Genomic DNA, 21,049 nt, shown 5'->3' with positions numbered 1-21,049 from the left:
GGTGAGCAGGATCAGCATCAGGAAAATGAGCCACATGTCCGAACTACCGCAGCTGACGCTCATGGACTATGCAGGTTACAAATCTCATTTGAGTCTCTCTTAACAACCGCTCGTTGGACACGTCTGACCAGCGAGAGCCAAGCATTCTCTGAAGAGACCTGGTACCAAAGGAATTAAGTCCCCCATCTCAGATGCCTGGTCAGAGTACAAGTCTCACATCCAGACAGCAAGAATGGAAGCACCAAGGATCTGAAGACAAGGACTTTTGTCCTGCACAGGTACCGACAACACCACACTTCATAAGCCAGTGAATCCATGACCCCCCCCAGGCCCGACGCAGACATCTATTGACCTCTGGCTCACAGACAGACATGGATATCACTACTAAGGGAAGTGAATCTCCTCGTGACCTCAACATCCTCACTACAAACAGTTACAGAGAAGATAGCAGCATCCACTATGTTATGAAAAGCCTAGATCTTAGTTTTGACCCAGGAAACATGTAATCCCAGCGGCACTGACTCCTCGTTCAGCACCTCGAGAGCCCCCAAAAGGCTATCCAGTCTCCGTAAAGACGACTGCATCATCTGCGAAATCAAGGTCAGAGACCTTGACATTCCCAAATGATGCACCGCAGCTTGAACTCTCCGACAACATTCCCAGAAACCAGTTCATACAAACACTGAAAAGTGTGGGGGCCAGAACACACCCCTGGCGAACTCCAGTAGCAACTGGAAATAAGTCAGAGATGGTATCACCACATCTCACAGCACTCTCAGTACCAGAGTATAGTTCAGACATCAGATTGATCAGTTTTGGTGGCACCCCACAAAGACCAAGAATCCTTTAGAGGGCATCCCGATTCACTGAATCAAACGGTTTACAGAGATCAACATGGGCTGCAAGCAGTAAGCAGGATGAGAATCACTTGACCACAGTTGATACTCTACCCCCTCACAGATTCCTCGAACATCGGCCTCCTTGTCCACCCTCAGTGCATGTACTGTTTTACGCCTCAGCTCCCTGAGCACCTCAGCTCTGCCATTCAGCCTGGCCTTGTGACTCAAGTCAATGGTATCCAGTGTCCTTTGAGAGACAAAATTCTTCTTTGCCCTGCGGTGAGTTCCAAAACATCCACCGGCAACATCAAGGATGGTGATCTTGAAGGCATTCCACAACTCTTCAGGATTCCCAAAAGCACCCAGACCCTCCCGTCCCCTAAAATCCCCACTCAACCTGTTCGCAAACTCCTCAGCTACCCTCTCATCCTTGAGCTTGCCAATATCCACCCTAGGCTGGGATGGCACCATTCTCCCACATTTAAGCTGCAACTTCAGAGTTGCTACAACAAGCCTGTGGTCGGTATTGAGGAAATGAGTGCTCCAGTTGACCCGGAAGTTCTGGATCATCCTCCAGTGACCATCAATGAGCACATGGTCAATCTCCTTTGCCACACCACCAGCATTGGAATACCAAGTCCAGCGATGAGCCTGTGGGTGCTGAAACCATGAACCAGCCACCTAAAGTCCATGACTTCTTGCAAAGTCAAGGAACTTAGTGCTATTCTGGTTCACAGTTCCAGACCAGTGAGGACCAACACATGTCTCATAACCATCCCTATCAGTTCCAGTCGATGCATTGAAATCCCCCAAGACGAGGAGAGTATCTCGCCTGGGGCACTGATCAACCACAGACTCAAACATGGCATAGAATGCGTCCTTCACGGTGAGATCACTCGCCTCAGTTGGAGCACATACAAAGACCAGGAAAACAACACCCAAGGAGTGACGAATCCTGAGTCATAATATGCTCGTTGACCGGTGTTACCTCAATTATCATTGGAGTCAGCTTATTGTACACAACTGTAGTAACTCCTTGGGCATGGTAACCATCAGAGTGACCAGACCAAAAGTAGGTGTAACCACCCGCCATGATCTCACCACTATCCAGTCCCCAAACCTCAGAGAGTGCTGAAATGCTGATGTTCAAACGCTTGTGCTCAGATGATAACAGAGACAGGTGATCATCCTCTATTAGGGATAGGACATTCCAGGCACCCACCCGAAGGGACCGCCTCAGGTTCAGCCAAGGAGACCACTGTCTGGTGGACGACACTTCAGCACCACCCCAACACACACTACTACAATCTGACCCGGGGAGGTTACCCCATGGTTTTCCTCCTCTCATAAAAGAGTGGGTGTCCTGAAGGCTTTGCTCCAATCCCATCATCCGGTGAGCTGCTCTGCGGAGGGCAGCTTCACAGCAGGTACTCCCACTGAGTGGGTTTTCAATTTTCTTTGTGTTTTTCTTGCGTTTTGCAGAGTGAAGGGTTTTACAGTGGTCACAGTGCAAATCCTACTGCCAACCTCCTAAAAAATATGGAACCCAACTGCAGGAGGACATCTGTAGGCACAGTTGGGCACTGGATATGGATGGACGTTGGTTCACAACGAGCTCCTCCACCCTTTGATCGACCACACCAAACAATATAAAGCACATCTTCCATTTCGCAAGGAATTATCAGGGGTGAAAACATAACCTCTGTCCACCTTCGGTGCCGTATGTAAAAATTGCTTGTGAACACCCTTCCAGAGAAAGAAGAATGATAGAGATGAAAATGACAGCGAGTGGAGACTTAAGCAAGCAAGCAACACTAGAAGCCAGGTCTCAGAAATTATGTCACGGGAGACTCAGAACAATGGGATAGCAAATGTACATGACGTGGCCTTTGAAAAACTTGTCAAAGGAAAAACATTTTGTATAGACTACCTACTGTATCACTACCACAAGTTTCTGAAACAATATAGAGAAGCAAACAAATACACCAGACATTGCCCCAGGCCCAAAGTTTGGGTCCCATTGCGGTAACCTTGTACAGATCCATCATTTTAGATCCAATGAACCACATTTGGTTGTATCCCGAATCACTCACACCAAAAAAGATGTAATCAACACATTTGCAGATAAAATATGTGCTGGCAGCTACTCAATTTACTGTGCTGATGGATTGAAATCTCAAAGCATTAGAGTATTGACATGCTGAGCCAAAGGACAACTCAACGGTAGCAGGGTCCCATCGTGCTATGTAGCTCACTTGCACGAAATATTCACAGAATATATTCACCAACCTTATGAAAGACTAGTGTCACAACTGTTGTTTAAGGTTGTCTGCATCCCCTGTCATAAAGCACAAAATGATCCTAATAAGATCAGTACAGCGTTTTTTACTCAATATTTGAACTCGGCATGTCTAAAAGCCTCCATTGTCAGGCCTAACTAAAAAAACTATTTTTTTTTTCTTCGAAAAATGAATAAATCACCAACCCAACCTAAGTATCCGAAAATTAGTGATCAGTGGGATCAGGTGCTTGTAAAACTTGATTCTCGAAGAATTAAAAATTAATCAGCACATGTGTAAACCACTGTGTAACAATTTTTATGCTTTGCCAGATATGAACACTCTTGTCACATTCCTTCCCCACATTTTCAAAGTAACCATCATATATTGAGGGAATCATTATTACCTCCACCGCAGAAGGTGGAAGGAGGATATATTTCAAGCCGTCTGTTTGCGCTTGTGTGCAGGATATCTCAAAAAGTTGTGGACGGATTCAGATGAAATTTGGACAGGTTGGGTGTGTGACAAGCACGAACCGATGAGATTTTGGTGAAGATCCAGATCCGGATCTGGCTACAAGAATTTTTTAAGTGATTCTTCACCATTGAGAGATCGGGCTAAACTGATATACAGCACGATATCTCAAAATGTTGTTGACGCATTTGGATGAAACTTGGTGGATAGGTTGCGTGTGTGACCACAACAAATTGATTCGATTTTGGTGAAGATCCGGATCTGGATCTGGATATGAAAATTATTTAATTTGCTTAAGTGATTCTTCACCGTTGACAGATCGGGCCAAAAGCAATATATGGCACGATATTTCAAAAATCTATTGGGCCCGATATGTTCTCGTGGATCAGGCATTACGTGGCGGAGATATGTGCTCTACCGAGTGCCCTTCTAGTTAATCTGTTTCTCTGGTAACAACCAAGCTGTACAACTTCACATCACAGCACATCTTAAGGTAGGGATAAATATGCTTTAAAGTGATGCCTGGTATGGTTGTGTGGAGCATTACTATAATAGCAGACTCGACCAAATAGGTGGTGTCCATTGTATGCACAAAACCACAATTTTGATACCCTCACATGGACCTTTTCATCTGCAGTGATCCATGTCTCTCAACACTAATTCCTCTATGATTCGAAGATGAATCCACGGGCACCTTAATGTTTGAAAATCAGCTGAGTTATTTAAGTGTCTGAAGGTCTAAAAGGTGTCTTGAAGTCCCAGACTTCCCACATCCAATTTTGAACAGCCTCACCTGCATGACAGCTTCTAGCACAAAAATGCATGACTTGCAGCATGAACATCTACCTTGATGACCCCCCCACATACTCAATGTGCCTAGAATGTCATTGGTTACCCTGACTCATTAATCCATACCTCAAAATCTGGCGGTGAGACGAATTACAGCATCATTTAAGCAATGAATCATCAGTTTGTTCCACAATCCTTTCCTAAAAGATCCCCCATCCGACAAAAGTTGAATAATATATCATCCATTCATGTAGAGAAGCCATTAGAGTGCAGTCATTTCTGTTTCCTGGGTGTGTGAGATGTTTGCACAACAAAGCCAATTTCCTGAGCTCGACATCAAAATTAGGAAACGGTCAAAACTCATGCAATGGCCTTGAACAAACAATAAAAAATCAGCTAAAAGAAAGGGCAGCAAACAAAGAAATAAGTTTGGGAGCAACTAGAGAAAAGCTAAATTACAATCATTTATTTACTTATTTCCCCCCCCCCCATGCACCACCTCGTGAAAACCAAAAATACTTCTTAACGTCACATCGCGCACTGACCGACACAAGCCCAAAGCGTGACTTGCCACGGGTGTTCTAATGTGAAGCCAAAATTGGCTTGCAAGTTTTCCAACCTTTGCCCTCTCACCACATCAACTCGTAAGAGCCAAATATCTGACGGCAACATTTTTTTTCAAAACAGTAATCGTAACACTTGCGCAGGAACTTGTACAAATCAAAATTACGTAAAGGACAAAGACGTGAGAAGACTGTGCTTTGCTTGAATTGCAGCCTGAAAAGGCAGGAAGATTTTATGAGTACAAGTAAAAGGCTTTAATGCCGAACTAACACAAAACAAGGTGAAGCTCTGCAGGCCTTTGCTTGCTCTTGGCAGTGATGGTGGTGAAACTCAGGTTGGTTCTGGTCAGATTCCACACTTGGCCAAGCCATTATGTAGGGGCACAGCAGCTACCTGCCAGAACAAGCCTGTGACACGCAGCCACCTGCTAAAAGTCTTTATACAAACACGTAATGTGTGAGATGGTGGAAAGGAATGCGTTGGAATAAAGCACAACCACGAGGAAAGAAGAAAATAGCAAAGGGAGGAGTCCATGAAAAGAAGAGTTGGTGAGAAGAAAAGTCGGCAAGTAGAAACTGGAGAAGAGCAGTTTTTGGCAAATGAATATCAAGACTTCCACTTGTGCATGTCATAAGTAATGTTATAATACCTTGCGTAATAATATAACGAACCGGGCAACATCCCATTACAATTTGGGTGGTTTCCATTGTTTAATTTTCTTCAAACAGTCCTGATGAATTAGCAACATTTGGTGCTGAAATGGATGAAACAATATTCTTGCTTCTCAGTCCAATTTGAGTTATGACCAGGTCAGTAACCAACACTGAAAAACTAACATCAATAGGATAAGAAACTAGAAAGGCACTTACTCTATGACGTTGCCAGATATGCCTCTGCCCACATTATTACATAATCATACATACTTGTGCCAAGTTTGATTGAATTTCCTGAACCCAGATTCAGAATATTAAATAATTCTGACTGTCAGACGATGTGTCCAATCAGGTTGCGTTTTAAAACATATATTCCCCATGACTTCGAGATCATAATTGTGAAGTTTCACGTCAATTGATGAAGCGGTTCAAGAGAAATAATTTTTTTTAAGATTATCGTTCAATCCAATATGGCTGCCAGACCATGTGATCAATTATTTGTGAACACCATGGTATCCCCAATGCTTGGGGAACATGTGGGTGAAGTTCCCCTCGATCTGTCAAGCCATTTTGGAAAAGACTTTTGAAGGATTTTATGTTAAAAACAATATAGCAGCTGAACCACGTGAACGATGACATCATCAACTCCCCCCTCGCCCCCTCCCCCCCCACCGTACAATTTAGCCCTAGATGACCCTCAAAAATTTTCATACTGATCGGATAAAGCATTCGACGTATGTAATTATGACATAATCCAAAAAAAATAAAAATAAAAACATTTCCCATGGGGAGTACTCGCTACATGGAAACCTTCAATTTCTTTCCATGTCGCTGTTTTGGAGATACAGTGGTCCAAAGTTTTTCCTTTTTTCCAACATAACCACCACACCACGTGACCTACGACGTCATAATTATCATGAAAATATTCTACATGAGTAGTCGCACCTATGGTGAAAATTTTGTGTCAATCGAATAAGCGGTTGCAGAGAAAAACAGAGAAAATTAGAGGGAGGGTCACGGGTGGGGTGGGAGGAGGCATGGGACCGGGTGGGGGTGGGAGTCTGGATGGAAGGGGAGGTGGTGTGGAAGGAGGTTGGAGGAGAGATGGGAAGGGGTGGGAGGAGGGAGAGGGGGAGAGGAAATGGGGGGAGGAGGGAGAGGGGGAGAGGACAGGGTGGGAGGAGGGAGAGGGGGAGAGGACAGGGTGGGAGGAGGGAGAGGGGGAGAGGACAGGGTGGGAGGAGGGAGAGGAAAGGGTGGGAGGAGGGAGAGGAAAGGGTGGGAGGAGGGAGAGGGGGAGAGGAGGAGAGGAAGGCATGGAAGGAGGGACCTGGCATTGCCTTGCAATGCCAGGTACCCCTGCTATTAGCTTTATATTTTAATTGTAATGTGACTTTTCAGCTTTATGTTGCTATTGTTATGTGGAGCTTGTAAGTTGTAAAATTCAGAAATAACAACAAAAAAAACCTATGATTTCTGTCCATTCTACCCCCACCTCCCTCCTCACACTGGAAATTTTACAAATCACACTCTGCTGTATGTAAGTACTGGTTTCACTTAAAAATTGAGCTTTCCCACATAACATATCTAAGGAGTTTTAAGGTTCAACTTGCTCAACCAATAAGATAAACATGAAGACCAAGAAGCTTTCCAAAGAAGTCAGACATAAAGTGGTGGAGAAGCACCGTTCAGGAGAGGATTATAAAAAGATTTCAAAGTCACTCATTATCCATTTGAGTGCAGTGAAATCCAACATTCGGAAGAGGAAGTGTATCATACCACCCAGACTCCACCCAGATAAAGTCGCCAAACTCAGCAGCCGGGCAAGTGGGAAACTGGTTTGGGATGTCACTTTAAATCCAACAATGACTGAAAGATCTGGAAGGCTCTTTATGTCAGAGATTGGGGGTCAGTGTTCATGAATCAACAATATCCCGTTTCCTTCACAAAGCTGGCCGATATGGACAGGTGGTAAGAAAGAAGCCATTACTGAAAAGGTGCATCTAAAAGCTGGTATGGAGTTTGTGAAAAAAGCACCTTAATTATACTGCCTGCTTGTGGAGAAACGTTTTCTAGTCAGATGAGACAAAATTGAACTTTTTGGTCGAAATCCAAAGTGTTACATCTGATGCAAGCCTAACATTGCACATCACCAAGTCAACACTATCCCTACTGTCAAGCATTGTGGTGGTAGCATCATGTTATGAGGCTGATTTTCATCAGCAGAGACAAGCAACGTTGTCAGGATAGAAAGGGCAATGGATGGTACCAGAGAATCCTTCATGAAAACCTTCTTGAGTCAGCCATGAATCTGAAACTGAGAAGGAGATTCACATGTCATCAGGACAATGATCCAAAGCACAAAACTGAAGCCAAACTGGAGTGGCTGAAAAAGAAGAAAATTAATGTTATTGAGCGGCCCAGTCAAAGTCCTGACTTGAACCCAAATGAACATTTATGGCGAGATTTGAAGATTGCAGTCCATCAATGATCCCCATCAAACTTGGCAGAACTAAAGCAATTTTCACATGAAGAATGGGTAAATATTTCACCATCTCACTGTGCAAAGCTGGTTAGAGACCGAACCAAAAAGACTCATCGCAGTCATTGCTGCAAAAGGTGCTTCCACCAAGTACTGACCTCAGGGCTGGATACTTTTGCACCCAGTGAATTTTGATAGATGTGGGTGGAAGAGAAAGGGAGATGTGGATGGGAGAGAGAGGCAGAGGGGTAAGAGAGGGAAGGAGGAAGAGAGAGGGGAATAGGAAAGAAAAGGGAGGGAGGAGAAGGGAAGTGGTAGTGGTAGAGAGGGAGAGGAATGGGGGGGGAGGGATTCTGGCAGATGTGATGCCCAGTTGAATGTCCACCCGAGAGTTAGCACACTTACTGCTGAATTACCCCGCCTGTGAAACACCAGGATAACAGTTTATAGCTGGGTCGGGATTCAAACCCAGGCGAGATGGCTTAGAGCGAGCATGCGTACCTCTAGGCTATCCTGTTGTGATCAAGCAATTCACTGCTATATAAAAACTGAATTGTTCTCAGCAGCAGTTCTGACTGCTAACAAAAAATAAACAATTTAAAAAATGCTTTCAATTGTCCAATTTGCGCATGCTTTCACAGCCCTTCCTCTGCTCGACCTCCAGAGACTTGTACGGTGGAGGAGGGGGGTTGGCAGGAGGATAGTGTGTGGGGAGGTGAAGGGAAGGCAGCGCGAGTGGAGGGGGAAGCAGCACGAGGGAAAGGGGAGGGAATGGGAAGGCAGAGTGAGTGAAAGGAGAGGGAATGGGAAGGCAGAGCGAGTGAAAGGGGAGGGAATGGGAAGGCAGCACGAGGGAAAGGGGAGGCAATGGGAAGGCAGCACAAGGAAAAGGGGAGGGAATGGGAAGGCAGATCGAGGGAAAGGGGAGGGAGTGGGAAGGCAATGGGAAGGCAGAGCGAGGGAAAGGGGAGGGAATGGAAAGGCAGCACGAGGGACAGGGGAGGGAATGGAAAGGCAGCACGAGGGAAAGCGGAGGCAATGGAAAGGCAGCACGAGGGAAAGCGGAGGCAATGGGAAGGCAGAGCGAGGGAAAGGGGAGGCAATGGGAAGGCAGGGCGAGGGAAAGGGGAGGCAATGGGAAGGCACAGTGAGGGAAAGGAGAGGGAATGGAAAGGCAGCACGGGGGAAAGGGGAGGGAATGGGAAGGCAGCGGGGGGGACAGTGTAAGGGGAGGGGAGGGTAGGTAGCGTGAGGGGAGCGGAAGGCAGCGTGAGGGGAGGGGAAGGCAGCGTGAGGGGAGGGGAAGGCAGCGCGAGGGGAGGGGAAGGCAGCGCGAGGGGAGGGGAAGGCAGCGCGAGGGGAGGGGAAGGCAGTGCGAGGGCAAGGGAAGGAAGTGTAAGGGGAGGGGGAGGATAGGTAGCGTACCAGGACATTACCAGAGCAATAAAATGTGCCCAAACAGCGACCTCCGTGCGTGCTGTCAAAATACTTCAACTTTTTCAGCCACTGCCGACTATCAATACATTGCAGAAGCTATTAGTGTATTAATATTAATATTTTGTCATGAAAGAGGATCGGTCAATAGTGGAAAAAGAAAACCGAGTGCATAATTGCCAAAAAAAAAACAAGGTCCCCTGTCGATTCTAACAAGGTCTCCTGTCGATTCTATCATCATGGATTGTAAAAACAGGTTGGAGAGCACAGAGTTGTGCAAAATGAAGTTCCACTCTCTGCACATTCCTCAATGTTTTCTTCCCCAAATATAATTGTCTGAACAGCAGAAGAAAATAAAGGTTAATGCTTTGCTTAAATAAATATACTCATTATATAGTTATTTAAAATATAAAAAAATATCATCAATTTGTTAAACATTTTAAGATTTCACTCCAGAATGAGATACTTTTTCGAGTCCACCAAATCGGATTTTCAAATCAGATATAATATTTTGATTATATAATTTAATTAGTCCGTTAGAGAAGATCGTTGTTTCCAAAGCAAGGCTTTTTGAACAGGATGAACCAAATGGTGATTTAAGACCCCCCCCCCCCCAGCTAACTGATACAGGGCTGACCAAGGATGATGCCTTGATGAAGGACAATTAAATTAGGTCTTTAATTATCTTCAAAAGGGGTGTTTAAAATGACCCAAACAGGCAATTTTCACTCGTGCACTTCCTTGGAGTTTCCTTAGTATGCATGCAAAGCTTCAGTCTGCCAGGTTTCATGGTTTTGAAGTTATGGAGGAGACACAATCGCACGCACGCACGCACACTGGCATATATTATTATAGATGGACAGATTCCAACGAAATTTGGTGAACAAGTTAGCTGTGTTACAAGTGTAATGGTACGTGACCCTACCCTTATCAAGTGCATACAGACAGACACCAAGCACAAAGAAGCATCGCACCAAACAACAATGATCCAACTGGGAATGCTTTCTGGAACCCCTGTACATCACATGCTCCTGTTGATCTTCACAACATAGAACAAGAGGATACACCAGATCCTCGAGTTCCAGGACAACACCCCTCCGTAAGGTATTTATGATCCCCAAACGCTTACAGTATTTCCCCATGCCAGTACACAACAGAACCAGCAACACAGACATCGGTACAACACCAATGACCCCGATGACGTTGCATCACAGTTTGATTTGTTGGTTTTTGACTCGATTAATACACCTGTTCAACATAACCAGGCTTACACTGCACTTCATGTCAGTCTATGCAACAGACCAGGTGTTCATGATCTTAAGCTGAAGGTGGACTCAGGTGCCCAAGGAAACACTTTACTCATTCGCACTTTTCGACGCATGTTTCCCGAAATGCTGGATTCAAATGATAAACCCTACATTGCTTCTCTTCAGGCAGCAGAAAGCGTTTTAACTGCAGACAATGGAAACCACATCAAGTGTTTTGGCACTGTAGACATTGTCTGCAGTTACAAGGGATCACAGTGGAGCAGCACACATTTCTTTGTTGTGGATGTCAGTGGTCCTGCAGTTATTGGCCTTCCATAGTGTGAGAATATTCACGTTGTTACGTTGCATTGTTCAGTGAACAGTAACCAACCACTGGTTTACAACAGCGTGAAAACTCGGGGATGCATACCCACAACAATTTGACAGCATCGGTGAATTTCATACAATGCACAGGCTAGTTGTGGACACAAGTGTCCAACCACATGTTGATCCACCACGTAGAACCCCGACTGCTCTCAAGGACAAAATTCAATCAGTTATTGATGAGCTGGTTCTACAGGGAGTCATACGGTGTATCAAAGGACCGACTGAGTGGGTCAGCTCTCTCACGTATGTAACAAAAAAAAAACAAGATGGCAATATTCGGATTTGTTTGGACCCAAAGCATCTCAATCCATCCCTGATTCGTCCATATCACAAAATACCGACAACGGAAGAGCTCATTCAAAAATTTGCAGGAGCGAAATACTTCTCAAAACTTGATGCCAATTCAGGGTACTGGTCTCTAAGATTCAATGGAGATAGCAAACAACGTCCTACATTTCAGACCCCAGTGGGCCGGTATTGTTTCCAACGATTGCCTTTTGGACCGTGCGTAAGCCAGGACATTTTCCAGATGGAAATGGACCATATTCTCCAGGATTGCAAGGTGCACTTGGCATAACAGATGACATCACCGTCTATGGCGCCACTGAGGAGCATGACCGGCACCTTGAGGAGCTGATGGAAACAGCACGACGCAAAGGCCTCGTTTTCAATTCAAACAAATGCTACATCAAGAAAACCAGCATCACCTTTTTCGGTACTACTTATGGTGGACAAGGAATACGGCCGGACCAGCAGAAGGTTCAAGATCTGAGAGCTATTCCAACACCTGAGAATAAAGCCGAACTTCAACATTTCATCGGCCTCATGACATATTTGTCGTGCTTCATCAAGGACTTCAGTTTGAAATCTGCTACACTCAGAGACCTTCTCAAAAAGGATTCTGAATTCCAATGGGAGCCGCACCATTAAACTGTATTTGATCATCTGAGGAATGAGGTGACAGAAACATCTCTTCTTTACTACTATCATTCAGAGGAGCCTGTCTTCCTCCAATGTGATGCCAGTCTTCGAGGCCTCGGTGCAGCATTTCTTCAGGTCCATGGAAACCAGTTAAAGCCAGTGGCATATGCAAGCAAAACCCGAACAGATACTGAACAACGTTATGCTTGCATTGAATATGAGCTATTGGCTATTGTGTTTGACATTGAACTTTTCCATACCTACCCGTGTGGTCGCAGTTTCATTGTGCTCACCGATCATAAACCATTGCTGATGATCATTAACAAGCCATTGATCACTGCCCAACCGAGATTGCAACGAATGCCCTTCAGACACCAAGGCTACAATGTTACAACGGAATTCTGCCCTGGGGCAGACAATCAGCTTGCCGATGGCCTATCCCTCCTTCCCAGTCCACTCAATAAAACTACAACTGACTTGGACTTGCATGTGGATTTTGTACGCTTCTCTTATGAGAAGTTTTCTCAGCTCCACCAGGAAACACTTCGTGATTCTGACCTGAACCAACTTCGAGACTTTATTATTAGTGGATGGCCAGACAATCTGAAGAACCGCCCAGAGGCTCTTAGGACATTCTGGAGTTTTCGGGATGAGTTGTGAATTGAAAATGGTGTAATTGTTAAAGATGAGAGTCATTATACCCAAGAGTATGAGAAACACCATTCTGCAGAAACTCCACTCAGGTCATTTTGGGCATGGGAAAACCAAACAGCTGGCTTAGGACACTGTGTACTGGTATAACATAAACAAGGACATTGATTGGCTTGTGGACTGCTGTCCTACCTGCCAGCGACACCGGAAATCTCAGCTGCCTGAACCACGACAGCAACATGACATTTCGCTCAGACCATGGAGTAAAGTCAGACATGACCTATTCTACTTCCATGCAGCTCAGTGGCTTGTCATCACAAATCGTTACTCAAAATTTCCTGTTGTCCGCAAACTATCCGAGACCACCCCCAGCCACACGATTATTGCGACTTTGGAACAGATATTTTCTGAGTTTGGAATTCCTGATATGTTGAGTGATAATGGTCCTCATTTCTCCAGCCTGGAATTTCGTTCATTTGCTGGGAAATGGAATTTTAACCACATTATGTCATCCCCAACATACCCAAAATCTAAGGGATTCATTGAGCACCAAGTCGAGACAGTAAAATCCATCCTCCGTAAATCAAAAAGTGTGGGAAATTATTTTCATCTTGCACTGCCAGCTTGGATTTCCACCCCAGTGAGTTACAACTTGGTAAGTCCTGCTCAACTGCTAATGGGCAGAAAAGTCAAATCACTAGTACCAACCAGAATCGCCAACACGCAGGACGATGACTACCTCAACCACGGGGAGCTGGAGAAGCACCGCCACTCACAAAAACTCTTTCACTAAGAAGCATGCTCGGGCACAAGAAATGTCCTGCCTCTTCCCTGAACATTGAGTTCATGTTCAGAACCACGATACTCATTGTTGGGAGCCAGCCACGATTCTCTCCATGTCTGAAGAACCACAGTCATATTTGCTTGCATCACCAAATGGTCAAACACTCCGACCCAACTAAATTCACATTCAGGAGCTCCCAGCGTGTGGTTGCAATGCCTCATCAATCTATGAGCCAAAACAAGATTTCTGAACCCACAGTGAGCAGGAAATGTGAACCATCTGCAAGGTCTGATGTTGAACCTATGAACCATGACGTCACCCACACTACCAGAGCAGAGATAGTTCATCAATCTCCCCAGCGCCCTGCCGGTTCCAGTTACATGTTGCCTCCTTCAGCTAACCTGAGATCTGTCCATACGAAGCCTGGCCGAGGTGTGAATACACCATGCCGTCTTGATCTATTATAAACACTTTGTTTATCTGATGTTTGCATCGATAAACTTTGGTTATCTGGTGTTAACAGATTTGGATTACTGTATTAGTCTTTTCACGATCTAATGAATGACACATTGCAGAGATGTAATGGTATTACATTGGTTTGCATTTCTTACTTGATTTCCTTTCTTGTTGTGGGAAAGGGAGATGTAATGGTATTGCATTAGTTTCTGCCTGCTGCCTGAACTGCCTAGTTCAGGTCTAGATCCAGATCCAGCCTTTCAGTAAGACACAGGAATGTAAACTGTTCACTCTGGCGAAGGTATGCGCTCAACCTAGTGCCGTTGTAGTTGTGAGAATTTTTTTTTTTTCGAAAAATAAAAAAATTAAAATTAAAATCCAAAATAAAAATACAAACAGAGCCATAAATGACTAGAATAAAATTTAAGAAATGATTAATATCATCCACCAGCTTACTACATTCAAAGTTTTATTATTTTTGGTTAAATAATTACGTATTTATAGAGATGCTGAGCTAAGCAAAGCATGTGCTCTCAAAACTCTCCCCCAGCAGTAACCGTTAATCAAACTTTGCAGAGGATGCCAACAAAAGATAAGATAGGCTTGTTACAAAATGGGGAAAAATAATAATAATAACTTGCCAGTTAGTGACAAATCTCAATTTGCTCACAAAACTGGTTGCCCAGCAACCCTAACAACAAACAGTGGAAACTCATGAGCGTTTGGTGAATAAAAATAGTTTTAGAAACCAGTGCCGTTTGTCATGTTCCTCAAGTGCACCGCAATCAACATCAAATATAAATTAAAGCGTGAATTGAAAGCGCTCATCAAAATTAACGGAGTCATACACATTACACACGGCTGTGCAAATGTCGGCACTCTACCTGCCAGAATGTGCAGGTGTGTAAATGACACGTTTGCTGGCTGGAAAAGGATCAATCGAGAAAAATGGCTTCATTTGAACCCGAGGTGCCAAAATCCTGGTCCTGCGGGTCCCCAAAAGTTTGAATATGCCTCAAGATTATTGACAAATGAAATGTATTTTTGAATGTGCAGAAAGACTAGCCCGAGGTCAGAGATAAACTTTCTAATTCAATACAGATCTTTAAGTCACAAAAGTTTCATTTCAATGGTATCTCTGAAGCAGATACATATGCTGCAGGATAAAAAGAAGGAAAAAAAAAAAAACTCCAATGGGGAAAGCATTTTGGAAACTGATTCACCACTCCATCTGGGTTGAAAAACCATGTTGCCCTGATACTGCATTTTCACGATGATTGAGCAAACGATTATTTTTGGACCCAATCCCAAAGTGGATGAAAGTCGGATGGATGGAAGCAAGTCATAAAACTGACCAATCTATATGGGAAAGGGTGTAAAGATTTAATCCACAACCAAGGTGTGCTGATGTGCCTCTGGTTGTTTTGTCCTTGAATCTTCTCGTGTTTCTTTTTTTGTTGTTGTCTTTTTGGCAACAAAGAAACTCCAAAAAATAATTGTTAAGATTGTCAGAAGCAAATTGCAAACATCCATCCATCTTTTCAGTTTTGCAAACAAATTAATGAGATGTTAGCCACAAGGCCTGCTGGGAAAGAACCACCAACATCAATCAAAAACCGATTGCACGGAAATGGAAAGCTTTTCACTCAACTCTGGTTGACAGACTGTCATTGTGGGTTGTGTGGGAACCCAAGGGCCTCAAATTCATTTCCATCCATCCATTGGAACCAGACTCTGCACAGAGCGTCGGTGCTGCCGAAGCAGTCGCTCCTGGGCTATTGGACACAATCCTGGACGGGTCGCCACTCTGACGCAGGATACTCAAATGGCTCAATCATCCCAGCAAGCTGGTACTCATTTTGCCGACCTCAGAAGGACGACAAGCAGAGTTAACCCCACCTGGTATTAATTCAAAGGCCAAGCGGGATTTGAACTCAGGACCTTACGATCCCAAGCCCGCCACCCTAACCTTTAAGCCAACACCAGGCTTACAAATTCATATCAATTTAAAAAAAAAAAACCTACTGCATCAAATAAGGCAATGTGTGTCTATGTGTGTATGTATATTTCTACATGTACATCTGAAAATCAACGAAAAAAATAAATAAATAATAATAATAATAATAAAAAAACCAGGTCTGGGCCGATCTCCACCAACATTTCTCACAAGTGTCGGTAATACCCAAGGTCAGGTCATGGGCACAAAATGTATTGGGGGGGTGGAGGGGGATAGACGATTTCTGAGAGGGCTCGACTTACTATTTTCACCTGTACACGTGCCACAGGGAAAGTGGCTTACTAAACTTTGTTGCAGATGTGGGAATGATTTAACATGCCACAAAATATATTTGCCCCACCTCAACCATTATCCCCTCCCCCCCCCCTCCGGTTGCTCCCGAAGGGAACGAGTGTTTCTCATGTATAAAATACGATTTATGCACAGCTTGAGGCTGAACATGAAAAATTGATGGATTCAAGATTACAACATGTACAGAAATCATAACGATAATTCAATACAGCAGAATAACCAACAATATCACAGTATTATGAAATTTAAGGAAGATGTGCAGTTATGATATGCAAAAATGGTGGAAATTTGGTTCCTTGCTTCTCGTCCTCCTACACCACCCCACCATCCCCCCCCCCCCATATGCCTCTTCTCTTCCCCAACTTGCACAAAGAGCAACTTGTAACCTTCTTTTACTTACTCTACCCACTCCTCCCATACTCCCTTACCCTTCCTCTCTTGTGTACTCTCACCATCCTTTCATTTTCCATCTGTATGATCTTCTGCTTCAAAACAAAAACATAAACATAGATGTGGCTTTCTTCCTCTTCAAATACTCCACATATCGATATTTATTTACACTTCTTCACATCTGGGAGTTGTTGTTTGTTTTTTTTCCATTGTCTCTGTTTTTCTACTCTGCAGCCTTTCTTTCAGAGGCTTCTTTTAATCCAGATTATCAAAACATATTTTGGAGTAATTTGTGGTTACTCTTCTTGCTTGATGAAAGTTTAAATTTAAAAAGCACAAAGCAATATGTCCTGTAGGTTTGTATGGCCTTCCCATATTTGCACTTGCCTTATGCTGCTGTGGGAATGTGGCAAGGGGAATATTATTTGGAGAGACCATGGTTTCCATCAGTTAATTATTATATTGCCATTTTGATGATCATTTCCTCCATGTGCAAGGATCATTGTACAATTTGGGTTCACTGAAGCATTGGGTCGGTTGAAGAAGCACAGCCTCTCGGCATACCATTTAATAGCATCATACAAACTGTCCTTTCTGCGACCAAATAAAAAATATCCCCGTGGGGGACCGACAGTTATTTCCACAACAGGCGGGGTGAAAATGAGGGATGAGGGGGCAATGACCCCTTCAGCCTCTGAGAGGGGACAGATGCAGATGGGGACACACAACCCCATGAGACCTTGCTGTCCTGATGCATCATATCATATTTGGTCCATATTGGTCAGGTAGTTTATGAGATGTTTTACTCAAATGTTAACGTACGTACATACATACATACATACATACATACGGACACCAGGACCCACTCTATGAGCTTATTTCGGAGAAATAACCTAAAAAATAAAAATAAAAACAGTGCGAGTTGTTGGCACGTGAAATACATACAGTACATTCGTGATACAACTGGCATTGGATTGCCTGAGGAGGTGCACATCTTCCAAAGGCATTCTTAGTTTTATAGAGCAACAACTTAATGCACACAGAAAGTACATCTTCAGAGTTCACCAAACAAAATGTAAAGCTTTGGCATTGCATTGTGATTGAAGGAAAATATAATGAATGAGAGCTCATTGTTATGAGGCGTGTTTTGAGATTCGCTAAGTCATAAATTAGGTTACTGTCTCGCAGATTTGATTTCAGGCTGTACTTAAACTTTCAGTTTACAATTGCACGACTAGCAAGAAGGGAGAGGTACAACAGATTTAAAATGTATGCAAGTGAAATACTTTTGCCAATAAACAAAAGTACTCATGGACAATGTATACAAATAAAAGGATGGTGTCCCTTTGTCTATGATGTTTACCATCTCCTCTCGTACTGCTTCATACATAGTCACCAAACCTTGCACGAATAATTAACAATGTCTTAAAATTCTGCTTCAGGCATCCAAATTTGCTTCCACCTTTGATTTTATTCAGCCCAGTTGAAAGTAAACTTTGTTGGACTCAAAGTATTTGGCATGGTGTCACAGCATTCCAGTGGGCAGCACTTCAAGGAAAACGATCATAGGATTGGTGTTGTCCCAAAATATATTCTGTTTGTTTCACTATTGTTGTTGCTGTCATTCAGTGAGCCTCCCATCTATCTATAATTCCAGCAATCTGTGTGTGTGTGTGTCTGTCTGTCTGCGACCGCCATTTCTCGACGACCACCGGTCCGATCTCATTGAAACTTGCCAGGAATATTGCCGGGGACCGAAGGATGTGCCTTTTCGAGGTTTGATATCGATCGGACGAGCGGTTCCCAAGTTACGGCCATTTATCTGTTGACCAATGACAGGACACGGTGCTATGACATCACGAATGACATCACAATTAATGTTTATTTATTTATTTATTTATTATTATTTCTTTTGCACGATTGAAACTTGCCAGGAATATTGCTGGGGACCCGCGGATGTGCCTTTTCGAGGTTTGAGAGAGAGAGGCTGCACATACTGGCAGTCACCTACGGTCACGCACCTACGGGCCCGTACTAGTTCTATCAAATTGCATACTGTTCCATCACCTGTCCCAGGAGGGTATATCTGCTCAGAAAGACTAAACCGATAAAAGGAAAACAATCTAGAAGGGCACTCGGTAGAGCACATACCTCCGCCACACAATGCCTGAACAAGCAGACATATCGGGGCCAATAAATTTTTGAGATATTGTGCTATTTATCGTTTTTGAACCGATCTCTCAATGGTGAGGAATCACTTTTAAAAAGAAAAAAAAAAAAACATCCGGATCTGGATTCGGATGTTCAACAAAATTGAATCAATTCTTCCTTGTCACACACCCAACCCGTCCACCAAGTTTCATCCGAATCTGTCTACAACTTTTTGAGATAACGTGCTATATATCGTTTTTGACCCATCTCTCAATGGTGAATAATCACTTTAAAAATTCTCACAGCTGGATTTGGATCTTTACCAAAATCTAATCAGTTTGTCTCATCTATATCACACACCCAACCTGCCCACCAAATTTCATCCAAGTCCGTCCATAACATTTTGAGATACCCTGCACACAATACAAGCAAACTAAGACAGAGAGACAGAGTGAAAACATAACTCCTTCCGTGTAGAGTGCTGAAGACCACAGTAAATGACAAACAAGATGATTCGATTTTAAAATTTACGCTTTCTCGAGGGGGGGGGGAGGTTTGGAGTCAGGCATTTGGCTTTGGGTTATAGCACCAAGCATACATTTTTCTCTTAGCCCTTATTGGCTACAGGGTAAAGAGCAAAGGACCTTGAATCATTAAAACATTTAGCATGAATGGCGTCAAGACTTGCACAAAGAGCATCATGACTCCACTGTCAATATGTTGAATCAATAATTAATGGGTTAAATTTGCAAAAGCGAACCGATTTGTGTGTTGAATAAATTTACCTCGATTAAGAGAACTCGTTAACTTGATACCTTGTAAAATTCCCATGATTCCAAGAATAATTATTGGTGAAAAGATCCCATAAGGTATGTGCTGATGTGAGAAATGGAGCCTGGAATGTGCGCTAAATATCTGGATCTTCAGCACTGTCGTCAACACCAATCGTTTTCAGTGTCGTTCTACCCGTGCTATTAAAGCAAACATCTGCAATAATAAATCAGAATGACCCTCGGAAGAGTGCATACCTCCGCCAGGCTGAACACTTTACGTTTTGTGTCCCACTGATAGGCTGGATCTGCTGACCTGAACCAAAATCTAATTGGCTTGTTCTCGTCATCTGACCAATTCATCCACCAACTTTTGTCATAATCCATCCACAACTTTTTGATAAATTGTGCTTACAGTATGTCGTTTTTTGCCCGATCTCTCAATGGTGAAGAATCCATCCATCCATCCATTGGTACCAGAATCTGTACAGAGCGTCAGTGCTGCCAAAGCAGTCTGCTTGACTATTGGGCACAATCCTGGATAGGTCGCCACTCCGACACAGGTGAAGAAGCACTTAGAAAAATTATAACATCCTCGTATCTGAATCCAGGCTCGGATCTTCATCAACACCTAATCAATTCTTCCTTGTCACGCACCCAGCATGTCTTCCAAGTTTTGGCCGAATCCATCCACAACTTTGAGACATTGTGCTAAATATAGTTTTTAGCCCTCTCGATGGTGAAGAATCACTTTTAAAATTCTAATATCCGGATCCGGGTCTTCACCAAAATCTAATAATTTCGTCCTTATCACACACCCAACGTGTCCACAAAGTATCGGTCGAATCCGTCCATAACTTTTTGAGATATCTTGCTCACAGACAGACAGACAGACACAGACAAACAGGAGTGAAAAACATAACCTCCATCCACCTTCAGTGGCAGAGGTAATAAATGGTTATGTAATTCAATGGACTAGTGTGTGTGTGTGTGTGTGTGTGTGTGTGTGTGTGTGTGTGTGTGTGTGTGTGTGTGTGTGTGTGTGTGTGTGTGTGTGTGTGTGTGTGTGTGTGTGTGTGTGTGTGTGTGTGTGTGTGTGTGTGTGTGTGTGTGTGTGTGTGTAGGCATGATTTTTGTGGAGTTCTATGGAGCTTTGCGATGTGGAGTGTGATTCACCGAAATGATCGTCGTGATCTCCTGAGTTGATTCGGCTAATTAACTACAAAAAAATCCAGAAGATTTCCCATGTTTTAAACGCATTCCATGTTAACGTGTCCTTTGTTTTTCAGTGCTAGATTTAGAGTGTAATAAAATACTCATGTTACACACGTGACGCACGTGATCACGAACCCTCTTGAGTCATGGTGTCCCAGTAAAAGCGAACCACGTGATCAAAAACTCTTGTGGAGTCACGGTTTCTCACGGGCAGATTGGCTAAGTCGGTGCATCACGTGGTTATCTGGCATCCTA

At 43.6% G+C, this 21,049-nt stretch overlaps 1 protein-coding gene and 1 pseudogene across 6 annotated transcripts in view; one reads left to right on the top strand and one right to left on the bottom strand.

Moving 5' to 3' along the window:
- Positions 1–21,049, bottom strand: part of PPP2R3A (protein phosphatase 2 regulatory subunit B''alpha) — a 347,806-nt gene that overhangs the window by 120,173 nt on the left and 206,584 nt on the right. The gene's annotated exons all lie outside the window — the stretch shown is intronic.
- LOC147026900 (uncharacterized) lies at positions 12,833–14,088 on the top strand (annotated as a pseudogene).

The sequence above is a fragment of the Eptatretus burgeri genome, chromosome 5 (assembly GCF_056783735.1).
Source record: "Eptatretus burgeri isolate ZD-2024b chromosome 5, Ebu_testis_v1, whole genome shotgun sequence".
In the NCBI taxonomy this organism is placed as follows: Eukaryota; Metazoa; Chordata; class Myxini; order Myxiniformes; family Myxinidae; genus Eptatretus; species Eptatretus burgeri.
Note: the sequence above shows the minus strand (reverse complement) of the source record. Positions and strands in the feature narration are given on the sequence as shown.